Below are 15,109 nucleotides of genomic sequence, written 5' to 3'. Positions count from 1 at the left end.
GCTATATCAGGGTCCTTTCAGCAAAATCTTGCTGGTGTATGCAATAGTGTCTGCATTTGGTGGCTGATTATGGGATGGACCCCAGGGTGGGGCAGTCTATGGATGGTCCATCCTTTCATCTTAGCTCTAAACTTTGTCTCTGTAACTCCTTCCATGGATATTTTATTCCCTATTCTAGGGAGGAATGAAGTATCCACGAGTTGTTCTTCCTTCTTGATTTTCTTGTGTTTTGGAAATTGTATCTTGGGTATTCTAGGTTTCTGGGCTAATATCCACTTATCAAGTGAGTGCATATCAAGTGACTTCTTTTGTGATTGGGTTACCTCACTCAAGACGATATCCTCCAGATACATCCATTTGCCCAAGAATTTCATAATTTCATGGTTTTTAATAGCTGAGTAGTACTCCATTGTGTAAATGTGCCACATTTTCTGTATCCATTCCTCTGTTGAGGGACATCTGGGTTCTTTCCAGCCTCTGGCTATTATAAATAGGGCTGCTATGAACATAGTGGAGCATGTGTCCTTATTACCAGTTGGAACATCTTCTGGGTTTATGCCCAGGAGAGGTATTGCTGGATCTTCCAGTAGTACTATGTCCAGTTTTCTGAGGAACCGTCAGGCTGATTTCCAGAGTACAAGCTTGCAATCCCACCAACAATGGAGGAGTGTTCCTCTTTCTCCACATCCACGCCAGCATCTGCTGTCACCTGAATTTTTGATCCTAGCCATTCTGACTGGTGTGAGGTGGAATCTCAGGGTTGTTTGGATTTGCATTTCCCTGATGATTAAGGATGTTGAACATTTTTTCAAGTGCTTCTCAGGGACTGGGGATTTAGCTCAGTGGTAGAGCGCTTGCCTAACAAGCACAAGGCCCTGGGTTCGGTCCTCTGCTCCAGAAAAAGAAAAAAAAGAAAATCAAGTGCTTCTCAGCCCTTCGGTATTCCTCGGTTGAGAATTTTTTATCTCTGTACCCCATTTTTAATGGGGTTATTTGAATTTCTGGAGTTCAGCTTCTTGAGCTCTTTGTATATGTTGGATATTAGTCCCCTATCAGATTTAGGACTGGTAAAAATTCTTTCCCAATCTGTTGGTGGCCTTTTTCTCTTATTGACAGTGTCTTTTGCCTTACAGAAGCTTTGCAATTTTATGAGGTCCCATTTGTCGATTCTTGATCTTACAATACAGGCCATTGCTGTTCTGTTTAGGAATTTTTCCCCTGTGCCCATATCTTCAAGGGTTTTCCCCACTTTCTCCTCTATAAATTTTAGTATCTCTGGTTTTATGTGGAGGTCTTTGATCCACTTAGACTTGAGCCTTGTACAAGGAGATAGGAATGGATCGATTCGCATTCTTCTACATGATAACAACCAGTTGGGCCAGCACCATTTGTTGAAAATGCTCTTTTTTCCACTGGATGGTTTTAGCTCCCTTGTCAAAGATCAAGTGACCATAGCTGTGTGGATTCATTTCTGGGTCTTCAATTCTATTCCATTGGTCTACCTGTCTGCTGCTGTAACAGTACCATGCAGTTTTTATCACAATTGCTCTGTAGTACAGCCTGAGGTCAGGCATGCTGATTCCCCCAGAGGTTCTTTTATTATTGAGAAGAGTTTTTGCTATCCTAGGTTTTTTGTTATTCCAGATGAATTTGCAAATTGCCCTTGCCAACTCAGTGAAGAATTGAGTTGGAATTTTGATGGGGATTACATTGAATCTGTAGATTGCTTTTGGCAAGATAGCCATTTTTACTATATTAATCCTGCCAATCCATGAGCATGGGAGATCTTTCCATCTTCTGAGATCTTCTTCAATTTCTTTCTTCAGAGACTTGAAGTTCTTGTCATACAGATCTTTCACTTCCTTAGTTAGAATCACACCAAGGTATTTTATATTATTTGTGACTATTGTGAAGGGTGTTGTTTCCCTAATTTCTTTCTCATCCTGTTTATCCTTTGTGTAGAGAAAGGCCACTGATTTGTTTGAGTTAATTTTATATCCAGCTACTGCACTGAAGCTGTTTATCAGATTTAGGAGTTCTCTGGTGGAATTTTTAGGGTCACTTATATATACTATCATATCATCTGCAAATAGTGATATTTTGACTTCTGAGGAGCCATTTTTTCTTGTTCACGTATATTTTTTTTTTTTAAAAAAGTCACGACAGCAGTCTAGACAGCATTACCGAGTCACGCAGAAGTGCTTGGGAGGCGGGCAGGGGGCAGGATCCCTTCCTGTCCTGGGGGAGGCAGGAGAAAAGATGGCTTGGGTCATGGAGTTTGCATTGAAGATAACAGAAAATAGAAAAGAAATTGCTTTGTAGCTGCGTGGTGAGATAGGCTCAGAGCCGGCCATCTGAAAGGCAAGTTTTAATCTAGGAGACCTTGGAAAGACTGCAGAGTGCTAAACCTGAGATATAGTAACTTTGCTAAAACATACACCAGAAATGTTTACCATATACACTCGATCATAATGATGACTAAGCTTTAAATATTTTTATTATTTAAGATCTATTTATTTTTGAGTGTGTGGGGGCGTTGCCTGCATGTATGTATTATGTGTCTGTACCACTTGCGTGCCTGATGCCCTCAGAGATCAGAAGAGGACGTCAGATTCTCTGGAACTGGAGTTAGAGATGGTTGTGAGCTGCCATTTGAATGCTGGGAACCGATCTTGGGGCTTCTGCAAAAGCAGTAAACACTTGCATCCACTGAACATCGCTCCAGCCCCCTATTTAAATTGTGTGTGTGTGTGTGTGTGTGTGTGTGTGTGTGTGTGTGTGTGCGCGCACGCGCGCATAGGATAGTGCAGGTATCCAAGAATGCAAAAAGGCATCCTGTTGTGCTCTAGGAACCAAACTTTGGTCCTCTGGAAAAGCAATATATACTCTTAACCATTAAACCATAGCCCCAGAGGTGTGTTTTAAGTGAATAGCCTAGTGGGGTTTTTTTTTTCTAATATATTTCCCAAACTATGCATTGACGGCCTTATTTTGCAGGCCGGCGTCCTCAAATTTGCCTTTTAAAAAATGCCCTCTGCTGATTGTCAGGAGCATTGAAGGAAAGCAGTGTGGAAGCAGGGTTATCTGTACCTCAGATGAGAGTGGGGTGGAGTGGAGGAATTTGGAGAGTTTTTTTTAATTTAAAGATCTTTTTTATATTTATTAAATATTTTCTCCATTTACATTTCAAGTGCTATCTGAAAAGTCCCCTATACCCTCCCCCTGCCCTGCTCCCCAATCCACCCACTCCCACTTCTTGGCCCTGCCATTCCCCTGTACTGGGGCATATAAAATTTGCAAGACCAATGGGCCTCTCTTTCCAGTGATGGCCGACTAGGCCATCTTTTGATACATATGCATCTAGAGACACGAGCTCTGGGGTGGGTACTGGTTAGTTCATAATGTTGTTCCATCTATAGGGTTGCAGATCCCTTTAGCTCCTTGGGTACTTTCTCTAGCTCCTCCACTGGGGGCTCTGTGATCCATCCAATAGCTGACTGTGAGCATCCACTTCTGTCCTTGTCAGGCATTGGCAGAGCCTCTCAGGAGGCAGCTATATCAGGGTTCTGTCAGCAAAATCTTTCTGACATATGCAATAGTGTCTGGGTTTAGTGGTTGTTTATGGGATGGATCCCCGGGTGGGACAGTCTCTGGATGGCCATTCCTTCCGTCTCAGCTGCGAACTTTGTAACTCCTTCCATGGGTATAAGTTTTAGACTTGAAAGAAATACTGCAAAAAAAAAGAAAGAAAGAAAGAAAGAAAGAAAGAAAGAAAGAAAGAAAGAAAGAAAGAAAGAAAGAAAGAAAGAAAGAAAAATTGGAGGAGTCTGGAGTACCTCACAGCAGTTTCTCTTATCATTTATATTTCACATTAGTCAATTAAAGAACCAATATCAGCCGGAAGTGGTGGCGCAATCCCAGCACTCAGGAGGCAGAGGCAGGCGAATTTCTGAGTTCAAGGCCAGCCTGGTCTACAGAGTGAGTTCCAGGACAGCCAGGGCTACACAGAGAAACCCTGTCTTGAAAAACAAAAAGACAAAACAAAACAAAAAAAAGAACCAATATCACCAACACATTATGATTTTCCCAAGTCTCTATCTTCTTAAGGTTTCCTTAGTTTTAATCTATGGTCCTTTTCTGTCTCTAGTTCTCATCCAGAATACCACACTCCATTTAAGCATCATATCTACTTAGGTTCCTCTTGGTTATGGCACTTTCTCAGAGTTTCCTTGGTTTTGATGCCCTGGAGTTGTCAACACCAGAGAAATATTTGGTAGAATGTCCTCTGAGTGAGAATTATCTGATATTTTCTACTTTTTTAAAGATTTATTTATTTTATGTGTGTGAGTACACTGTAGCTGTCTTCAGACACACCAGAAGAGGACATCAGATCTCATTACAGATGACTGTGAGCCACCATGTGGTTGCTGGGATTTGAACTCAGGACCTGTGGAAGAGCAGTCAGTGCTCTTAACTGCTGAGCCATCTCTCCAGCCCTGTTTTCTACTTTTTAAAGGGCATAATGGGTTTAAGGGAGGAAGACCACAAATATAACATGCCCTCTTCATCATATCACATCAAAGATACATAGCTATCAATATGACATCATTATAGATTTTAATGTTGATCCCCTGGCCAAGGTGATGTCTACCAGGTTTCTCTACTCTAAAGTTACTCTTGCTCCCTTGTCCCTGCTCTGAAGAAAAGTTAAGTGCAGCCCATGCTTAAAAAATAAGGAATTATCAGGGAGAGGAGGTATTGGATGTGGAACAGTCAGAGAGCAGACTGGGAGGGGGATAAAGACTGGATTGTAAAAAAAAAAAAAAAAAAAGAAAAGAAAAAAAAAGATTAAAGAATTTTAAAAATGCCGGGCAGTGGTGGCGCACGCCTTTAATCCCAGCACTTGGGAGGCAAAGACAGGCAGATTTCTGAGTTCAAGGCCAGCCTGGTCTACAGAGTGAGTTCCAGGACAGCCAAGACTATACAGAGAAACCCTGTCTCGAAAAACCAAAATAATAATAATAAATAAATAAAATTTTAAAAAAGAATTTAAAAAAATATATATATCCACTCCCTGAGCTATCTGAAGCCAGTCCCAGTGAGCATGTATGTATGAAGAGAAAGGGAGAAGAGTAGAGGAGATCTCAGGAGCAAAGACCCTGGAGTGGACCAGCAAGGAAGTCAGCTTGGCAGCAATAGCTGTCAGTCCAACAGGGAGCAAGCCTAGTTCCTCTTGCCTCAATCTGTCCTAACTGGTGTAATTCCCTCATCCCCTCTCACAGGTCTCAATCCTCCCACTTACTACTTTAGCCCAATTATTCAGGGAGAATTAGCTCAGGGGTAGCAACTTGTCCAAGATCTCAGTACTGAGTCTAGCTTTGAAGCTAGTCTTTGGGATATTTTGCTTGTTTGTTTGTTTCTATTGGTTATTTTATTTATTTATATTTCAAAATTAAAAAGGGGGGTTATCCCCCTTCCTGGCTTCTCCTCAAACCCCCTATCCCATTTCCCCTCCCCCCTGCTTCTATGAGGGTGCTCCCCCACCCACCCAACCACTCCTACCTCACTATCCTAACATTCCCCTACACTGAGGCATCCACAAGACCAAGGACTTCCCCTCCCATTGATGCCAGATAAAGCCATCCTCTGCTACATATGCAGCTGGAGCCGTGGGTCCCTCCATGTATGCACTTTGGTTGTTGGTTTACTCCCTGGGAGCTTGGGGGGGGGTCCAGTTAGTTGATTTTGTTGTTCTTCCTATGGGGTTGCAAACCCCTTCAGCTCCTTCAGTTCTTCCCCTAACTCCTCCATTGAGAACCTTGTTGCTCTGTCCAATGGTTGGCTGTGAGTATCTGCATTTGTATTTGTCAGGCTCTAGCAGAGCCTCTCAGGGGACAGCTATACCAGGCTCCTGTCAGCAAGCATGAAGCTAGTCTTTGAAGTCTAGTCTTGCATCATATTCTCCCCACAAGTCAAATCCACCACACTTCATTATGGCATTTGAGGCTCTTCTTTAGCCACCTTACCCCCAAAAGGACCCTGGTCTTGTGGGACACACTTAAATGCCCATTTTGGGTCTAACACAGTTGGCCAAAGTGCTCATGCTCTGAGATGAAGTATGGAACAAGAGAAAGTTCTTCACCCAGAGTGGCATCTTGTTACCAGTACCCTCCTTTCTCAGCCTGGATCTTCAAAAGGAAGGTTAGAATGTTGTTTTGTTTTGTTTTGATAAGATGTAGCTACTTTTAAAAAGATTTATTTTATTTATTATATGTAAGTACATTGTAGCTGTCTTCAGACACCCCAGAAGAGAGCATCAGATCTCATTACAGATGGTTGTAAGCCACCATGTGGTTGCTGGGATTTGAACTCCTGACCTTCAGAAGAGCAGTCAGTGCTCTTAACCATTGGGCCATCTCTCTAGCCCAGTTAGAATGTTTTCAAAGTCAAACCTAGCTCTAAAATATAGCATATAGCAAGCATCAGAAAACATGAGCATTATTACCTAGGACTATAAACAGAAACCAGGAGGATGAATAATGATGGGCCCCATGCTCCCCAGGGCTTCTTCTCACATTGAAACTACTTGTTTTGGTGGACTTTTCATTTTACAGCCCTGTGCAAGAAAGGGCCCTGCTACTAGGTGTGAGGGTCCCAAGATCTTCCGGTGTCATGAAAGTGCCATTTACTTTTGAAGACAGAATCAGATTGTCAGGGACAAAACTAGATTCAGGTGACAAGACAAAACAACAACAACAACAACAAAGACCCCAACCAAAAACAAAACAAAAACAGCATTTGTTCTTGCAAGTATTTGTTAATACACATTTCATTGAGTACCAACTACGTGCCTCATACTAGACTAATAGGAATACAGCAAGTAAACAAAAGAAAATATGTCTCTGTCCTGTTGGAGCTACTAGATCAAGTTTAACTTTGTTTTGTTTTAGCACTTTATTGTAGAAAGACAGGGAGAAAGGAGAGAAGGTAGAAGGAGAGAGGAACCGGCCATGGCCACGTGGAGAGAGGGGGGAAGGGAAAGGGAAAAGGAGGGCTAGAGAGTAAGAAAGGGAAAAGCTTAAAGAGCCAATTTCAATTTCTGTGTCATTGATTTCTTTTGTGACCTAGAACTCTTCTCACAAAAAAAAAAAAATCCTTTAAAATTGGAAAAATCACATCTAGAATTTAGAAAGCCAACTATTGAAATATTAAAATAGAAAAATGTGCTAGAGTCATATATGTATTGCTCATCAATCCATTAAATCATAGGATGCTTTGGTTTAAAGACTACAATGATTATCGTGATTTTAGATTTATTTTACTTTTATTTATATGTGTATTTGTTCCTGTGCATGCACTCATGTGTGCTATGCAAAGGTGTCTTCATAGCAGATGAAGATATCTGGTACCCTGGAGGAGGAGTTACAGGCAACTGACATTCATGCTGGCAACTAACCTCCAGTCTTCTACCAGAGCAGCAAGCACTTGTAACCATGGAGTTATCTCTCCGGCTCCCTCTTATCATGATTTTAAAGCACTAATTATATATTTCAGAGATTACATATTTGAAAGAGCTGCAAATTTATACTGTGATGGACAAATCTCTCTGATTGCTACTGGTAACAGTCACCAATATTACGTCCTTTATTGAAAACATGCTAAATTTCCTAAACAGAGAGGGGAAACAAAGATGTAAATTCATTCCCATCCAAGTTATTCCTCTCTGCCCCAAGCTGCACCCACAGGCTCTCCTGGAGGATCTGTGCTACTCAAATTTAAGATTTGTTAATAGAATGGTCCTTCCTGTCTTCCCTTCCTTTAGAAGACAAGAGAGATGGATTTTATTCGAAATAATTGTTGCACAGTTTCAGACCACTAAGTTTGCCTCGTTGGAAGGCAGCTGTGCTCACCATCGTACTACCAATGCCTCATCGAGTCTGCCTCTTTAGGCCATAGCTTCTTTTATGTGAAGACTGACCACACCTAATTAAAAAATGAAATAAAATCTGTCGGGTATAAATGGCTCACACCTTTAGTCCCAGCACTCAGGAGGCAAAGGCAGGCCTGGTTTACAGGGCGAGTCAGCCAGGGCTACTAAGTAGGATCACCTTATTCTCCATGGATGGAATTAGGAACAATGCTTACAGGGAAAGCGAGAAACCTAGCTCAGAAACTCCTACAAGTGGGTGTGGAGCTATAGGAAACTGGAAGTACATTCGCAGTGTCTCTAAGCAAAACGGTGTAAAGGCAGTGTGGCTACAGAAAGAAAGAAGACATCACGAAAGTAATAATTCTATTCAGTGATTTGTGCTTAGCCTGGTTTAGGGTTTCCTGCGTTTTAACAAACAACCCCCGAAGGCCCAGTCCTCTAGACCTGCAAAAGGACTGAGCAGTAATCCTTTCCTGACCAGTGTTGTTAACGGAAGGGCTGGCACATAAGCCAATCACACCCTCGAGAGGGTGGAGTTTTCGTAGGTGCTTCCAATTCCAACCAATCTCAGGGAAGGCAGGAGGGCAATCCTCCAATGGGAGCTGAGGAGCCCGTGGTAAGTGGTGGAGCATCGCTATCCTGCCAGGGTTCGGTGGAGCATTGCGTGAAGCGTCTGCGTGTCTGCGAGATCTTGCTGTGGGCCAGGTATCCATTCTCCTGCGGCAGCTTAGACCCTACGGAGACTAGAGGTATCCCAAGAGAAGCAGTAAAGATGGGGTGGTGGGTTAGAAAACGGCGGGAGGGGAGAGAACGGCCCAGAACGCGTGTGGGGAGGGACCTGGCGCGCTTTTACCTGGGCGGCCTTTCGACTCTAGGTCCGTGGGTGGTGGAGGATCCTTTGCGTAGCAAAAAAAGAAGGCGAGTGCCCCTGCATCCTCTCCAGACGGTACCCAGGTGAGTATTACCCTCTTGAACCCACCACCCGTGCCCACCCTCTGGGAGCCTCCCAATCCCGGTCTCTGGGGAAAAGATTTCGTGCAGGTCTGCTGCTCACGTGATTGTTTGTGTTCTAGTCTTGACTCCATATCTGCCTCTACCCAACATTTTCTCTCTCTGAGACGTACTAAGATATCCCAGACTCAGGAGGCCTAATCCTTACCTGACCCCTTGAAACCAGCTATGAAATTTTAAACTATCCGTTTTATTCATTTGGGTCTTGGTTTCATCATCTGCCAAATGGGGGTCTGTCTCTACCTGAGCCAATGCGCATGCTTGGTCCCTAAAATTTTTTTCAATAAATAATTATGATTGTGATTGAAAGAATATTGATTCTCTTAGTCTCTGACTTTTTTTCACCCTTGTCTGTCTCTGACCCTCTCCCCACTGGACCTTTTTTTGAATGCTACTGTCCTCTCATTTTCCACACTGAACCTAACTCTTTCCTATCCCTAATGTGGTTGGAGGTACAATATATATAACAATGAGAGTGGCCCAAAGGTAGGGCACAAAACTGGAGCCTGGTCTTGAGCTACTTGTAAGTCTCATTGAGGAGTCTCTGTTTCTTGGCCTTCTCTGTTAAACAGGTAGAAACACCAAGGATGGGGAGAAATTTATATTAAGCTACTTTTCAGCCAGCTTTGATGGTGGTGCATGACTACATTCACAGCATTCAGGAGGATTGCCACAAGTTCAAGATCAGCCTCAGCTACATAATGAGTCCAAAGTAAACCTGGGTTACAATGTAAAACACTGTCTTGCCCCCCCCCAACCCCACCAAAACATTTTTATTTTGTTGGTTTTTTTTTCAAGAAAGGGTTTTGCTGTGTAACAGCCCTAGCTGTCTTAGAAATCACTCTGTAGCCCAGGATAGCCTTGAACTCACAGAGAACAGCTTGCCTTTGCCTTCTGAGTGCTGGGATTAAAGACATGCACCACCACCAGGGCTACAAAACAGTTTAATAGCCATTATGTAATGTTGGTCACCACAGATAGTCCAAGGATCTTCTAATTATATCCCCTTGTAGGCCTGAGCATCTTTTCTGTCCTTATCTAGGAGTTCTTCTAGATCAGACATTTTGAAACTCCCTGTCAAGTATCACAACTCTCTTCCCATTCCTATGCTAATTTTTCCATATTCTTGCTATACCTTTGTCATTCTGACAACTATAGACCCAATAGTCTATTTTAATAATGTGTAGTTTGCCTCCTTCACTATTTTTTAATGAAGAGCATAAAAAGTAGACTCTGCATACACAATCCTCCCACAGCTTATAATGACATTTTAATTGTAATATAATAGAGAAATTTTTTTGTTTGTTTTTCAAGGCAGGGTTTCTCTACGTACAGCACTGGTTGTTCTGGAACTCACTTTGTAAACCAGGCTGGCCTCAAACTCTGCCTCCTGAGTGTTGGGGCTGAAGAACAATGTATAATAAAACAGTATGCACTTCAATACGTAAATGCTTTGATATAACTTCACTAAAAGAAATAATTTTACACATTATTTCATGTATCTGACTTGTACATGTGACAGCTACATGTGTATTGATTGAGTGGTGACTCAGAAACCATATATAGGATATAGTTCCTTTTCCATAAATGATGAGTAATTCTTCATAAAGTTCTAAACAAAAGAACGTGTATGTATATGTCTCTTTGTTTGGTTGCTAGATTTCTAAAAAAGCGAGTATAAATGAATATCCTTGTTTAGTAACTCCTCTAGCCTTATGTCCTACCACTCTGCCCTCCTACTCCATTTCACCTATAATAGCCTCCTTAAGGTTATTTCAATGTATTAGGCCTTCCCCTCCCTTTCAAATAAATACTCTTCCCCAGATTATCCACAGATCTCATTCCCTCACTTCAGGTTTCTGTTGTCATTTTCTTGTTGAGATCTACCATGAAGATCCTGCTTAACAACTCCATTCTAGTCTGAACACTAACCCAACTTTATTAGTTCCCATTGCATTCCATCTTCTTACATCGTACAGTTAGTTATGTGTTGCTTAACAATGGGAATATAACCTGAGGAAAATATCATTATGTAATTTTGTCATTGCGCAAAAATATAGAGTGCTTACTCAAACTAAGACCTTTGTGACATCACAGAGGATACAATTTTATGGGATGAACGTCATTTAAGCAGGCCATTGTTGACCATAACTTCATTATATAGTGTATGGCTGTATGTTATTTACTTCTATTGTATTTGTAGTTTGTTGTCTAATTATCCACTCAATTGTAAGCTCTAGAAAAGGGGACGGGTTTTTGTCTTTTTCTTTTTTTACTTACTGATGGGTCTGTAGTACCTAAAACACTTCTTGGTACTTGACAGGCTTTCTTTAAATGTTGGTCACGTGGATAAATTAGAAATGAATAAGCAGACTTCTTTAAACTTAAATAATGGTTTGGTGAGCCAATCTAAAGTTGTATGGATGTGGTACAATTCTTTGCTATGTGGTGCTGTCTGGTGTACTGCAGAACGTTGGGCATCTACCAGAGATAGTAGATGCCCACTAATGGCACTAAGGCTCTCCAATAATCATGCCAGTTAGAAATCCCCACCCCACCCCGAAACACTCTTTGACTTGAGCAGTGATCTGGCTTTCCACTGAACACTCTTGCCCACCCTTGTAGCCTTCTAATACTCCACTGTGTGAGGGGTGGGAGTAGGTATCCTTGATTCTAATTGCCCTTTCCACGTATTTTCTTTCTTTTCTTTTTAACCCTGTTTTTGTTTTCTGATTACTTTCAGTGCTGGGGAGTGAACTCATGTTCTCTCACATGCTAGGCAAGCACTCCACCACTGAGCTATATCCAAACCCTGTTTTCAGAAAGTTTTTTTAGTTTTATTTTTTTAGATTTATTCATTTTTTCATATGTATGAGTATTCAGCCGTTATGTATGTACATGCACTGTATGTGTGCCTGGTGCAGAAAAAAGTCAGAAGAGAGCACCGGGCCTCTGGATCTGGGGTTATGGATAGTTGGGAGTCACCACATAGGTGCTGGGAATTGAACCTAGGTCCTCTGAAAGAGCAACAGGTGCTTTCAGCCTCTGAGCCATCTCTACAGCCCTATGTTTTCATTTTTTGTTTGTTTTGTTTTTCAAGATAAGGTTTCTCTGTGTAGTGCTGGCTGTTGTGAAACTCATTCTGTAGACCAGGCTAGCCTGAAACTCAGATCCACCTGCCTCTGCCTCTGCCTCCACCTGCCTCTGCCTCCCAAGGGCTGGGATTAAAGGTGTGCGCCACCACTGCCTGACTGTGTTTTCATATTTTTAAAAAGATATATTTATTTTTTATGTGTTTTGCTGACATGTGAATGCACTGCCCACAGAGGCCAGAAGAGGGCATAGTATTCTCTGGAACTGGAGTTACAGGTGGTTTGCAAGATCTCTCTCCAGCCTGAGTTTTCAGAATTTTTAAACTTTTTGGAAGAGTTTCAATATATACTTCAGTCAAAATACCCAAATTAGATAATTGTCATTCAGTCATGTTTCCTCATCTGGAACAGTTCTTTTAGTCTTTTTTTTGTATTTCTTTTTGTTTTTTAAGACAGAATCTCTCTACTTATCCCTGGTTGTCCTAGAACTCTCTATATAGACCAGGCTGGCCTCAAACTCACGAAGATTCACCTGCCTCTGTCTCCTGAGTGCTGGGATTAAAGGAATACCACCACTCTTAGATGAATTTGTTATTTTTCTAAGTATCCTGGCTAGTTATTTGATAGAATTCAGGTTTGTGTAAGTTTTGTTGTGATTATATTAGTTTTAAGGTCTGCATTTTAGGCATGCATACCAGAAGATATGTTACATGTTTGTTGTTATATCAGGAGAGACATGGTAACATTTTGTCCTAATATTTTGTTTGTTTGTTTGTTTGTTTGTTTGTTTTTGGCTGGGAGCCAGAACGGCCTGGAATGGTTTGAAGTAGGACACAGAATTGGACATATTTTTAAAAACTGATGGTGTCAGAGGTAGCTTTAAAGACTGGTGGTCTCTGGCCTTCGAGCTCTCTAGCTATAATGAATGCTTGCTGATAACTTCTAAAATGTCCTACTAAAAAATTTCTTGCTTATTCTGTGGTTAAAAACCACTGGCTTGGGCAATTAACACCTGTTGCCTAGCAGCGGGTACATTTCTCCTTTTTTCTGTCCAGGCAGCCAGAAGCCTCTCTTGCTAGGCTGGTTAACTCTTTGTGAACCAGAGAGGAAGGAAAAAAAAAGAACTAAGATGTGTTATACAGGCAGATATGGACACAGAAACATATACATTCATACATACATTTAGATTCTCATTCACATTCTCATTTGCACATTAACACATTCACATTTTTGTTGGGCCCAACCACCCGTCTCATATATTCCACAAGTATTTATACATGCTTACATACATATACACATATATCTACAAATGTATGTACAGAGAAACAGGCATATACATTGGATGGATGGATGGGTGGGTGGATGGGTGGGGCATACTCCCCCCCAAGCCAAACCATCCAACCAACAATTTTATTTATTTTCTTTGGTCTTTTTAAACCTTCTCAGACAAAATGTTCTTTAGAAAATCACCTCAGAGATAAGATGTTACGTAAAATGGGAGTTACAGAAGGATGTTAATATTAAGTTCAAGGCAATAGTTTTTACATGGCTGTGCCTTATCATAGTGCACACCTGTGACTTCACCCTTGGACCTGAATGCTTTTCCTTGAACACAAATTTGTCCCAAGTTTAATTCTCTTTTTAGTGTAATTAAGAAAGCTCATTGTTCCACGAGATCCAGCTGCAAGGCATTTTCTCAATTAGTGATCAAGGAGGGAGTCTTGTGGGTGGTGCCATCTCTGGGCTGGTAGTCTTGGTTCTATAAGAGAGCAGGCTGAGCAAGCCAGGGGAAGCAAGCCAGTAAAGAGCATCCCTCCATGGCCTCTGCATCAGCTCCTGATTCCTGACCTGCTTGAGTTCCAGTCTTGACTTCCTTTGATGCTGAACAGCAGTATGGAAGTGTAAGCCAAATAAACCCTTTCCTCCCCACCCCACCCCCCCCAAAAAAGAAATCTCATTGTATTTCTTATTATGCAGCCTTTACTATTATGAGGAGTGGGCACGTTCTATTCTTGAGTCTAACTTTGTTACATCTTTCTAGCAAAGTGACTAAGACCATCTCTTAAAACCTTCTTCCTAAAATTATTTGAATCAAATCAGGAATTCTATAAGGTCATTAACTCATCTAAACAGCATTAATTCATGAAAGTTCATCTTTTTGTTGATCTGCAGGAAATCTGATCACTAGGGTGGGCTAATGCCCAGGGATTATTATATTATTTAATGATGAGAGGGAAGGCATATCAGGTGCAAGAAGCAATCCTGAAATCAACTCTCTTTGGAACCTTGCCATCGAGTTAACCCATTGTAGACTAATGCAAAAATGATAGGCCACTTCCAGGAAGGCTACCTGGTAGCCTTAACCTATCCTAGATGGCTCTTGACGTTTTTTTTTTTTTTTCTTTTGCTTGGACTGCTTGTTCAATGTGATGCCTGCCGCGTTCCTTCACCATAGTTACATTCGTATGCTGTATCACAATGTTTTGGCCAACAACAAACTGAAAATACGGCACTGGTCTCATAAGATTAATCATCTAGTGGCATCATACACATTGGTTTGTATAAGTACATGCTGATAAAAGGGAACACGTGAGAAAAGCATCACCATGAACAAGACTGACCTCATCTGATCTTAGAAGCTAAGCAGGTTCAGGGCCTGATTAGAAACAAATTTTGATGTGTATTATTCCCAGAGTAGCTCAGTTGGTAGAACATAAGACCCTGTAAAAGGACCAGTGAGTTTCTTAGAATGTATCTGCTGTTAAGCAACACATTACTGTACTTATATTGCATTTATCTATTCATCTATTGTGTGTATGGGTACACACATGCCACACACAGCACATATATGGAGGTCAAAGGACAGCTTGTGGGAATCAGTTCTTTCCATACCCAATGAGTGCTCTGGGGATGAAATTCAGGTAATGAGGCTTGACAGCAAACACGTTTGCCCAATAAAGCCCTCATGCTAGACCCAAACTCTATGTGGTTGCTTTTGTGTTTGTTGCCAATGACGGAATCCAGGAATGGTGAGCACTGTCCCAAACCTGTTGTTTTTCTTCTGTATAATTAATAA

At 41.5% G+C, this 15,109-nt stretch overlaps 1 long non-coding RNA gene across 2 annotated transcripts in view; it reads left to right on the top strand.

Annotated features, from left to right (window-relative positions):
• The first annotated feature begins 8,551 nt into the window (after positions 1 to 8,551).
• Kantr (Kdm5c adjacent non-coding transcript) overlaps positions 8,552 to 15,109 on the top strand; it is a 32,670-nt gene continuing 26,112 nt past the window's right edge. Inside the window, exons 1-2 of one of the 2 annotated variants that reach the window (NR_040270.2) lie at positions 8,552 to 8,635; positions 8,806 to 8,884. This is a non-coding gene — a long non-coding RNA (Kdm5c adjacent non-coding transcript). Of the gene's footprint in view, positions 8,680 to 8,805; positions 8,885 to 15,109 lie in introns of both variants that reach the window. The other variant, NR_040269.2, reaches the window with a different exon arrangement.

This window comes from Mus musculus, chromosome X, assembly GCF_000001635.26.
Source record: "Mus musculus strain C57BL/6J chromosome X, GRCm38.p6 C57BL/6J".
NCBI lineage: Eukaryota > Metazoa > Chordata > Mammalia > Rodentia > Muridae > Mus > Mus musculus.
The sequence above is the reverse complement of the archived record's forward strand: the minus strand, read 5'-3'. Positions and strand labels throughout refer to the sequence as shown.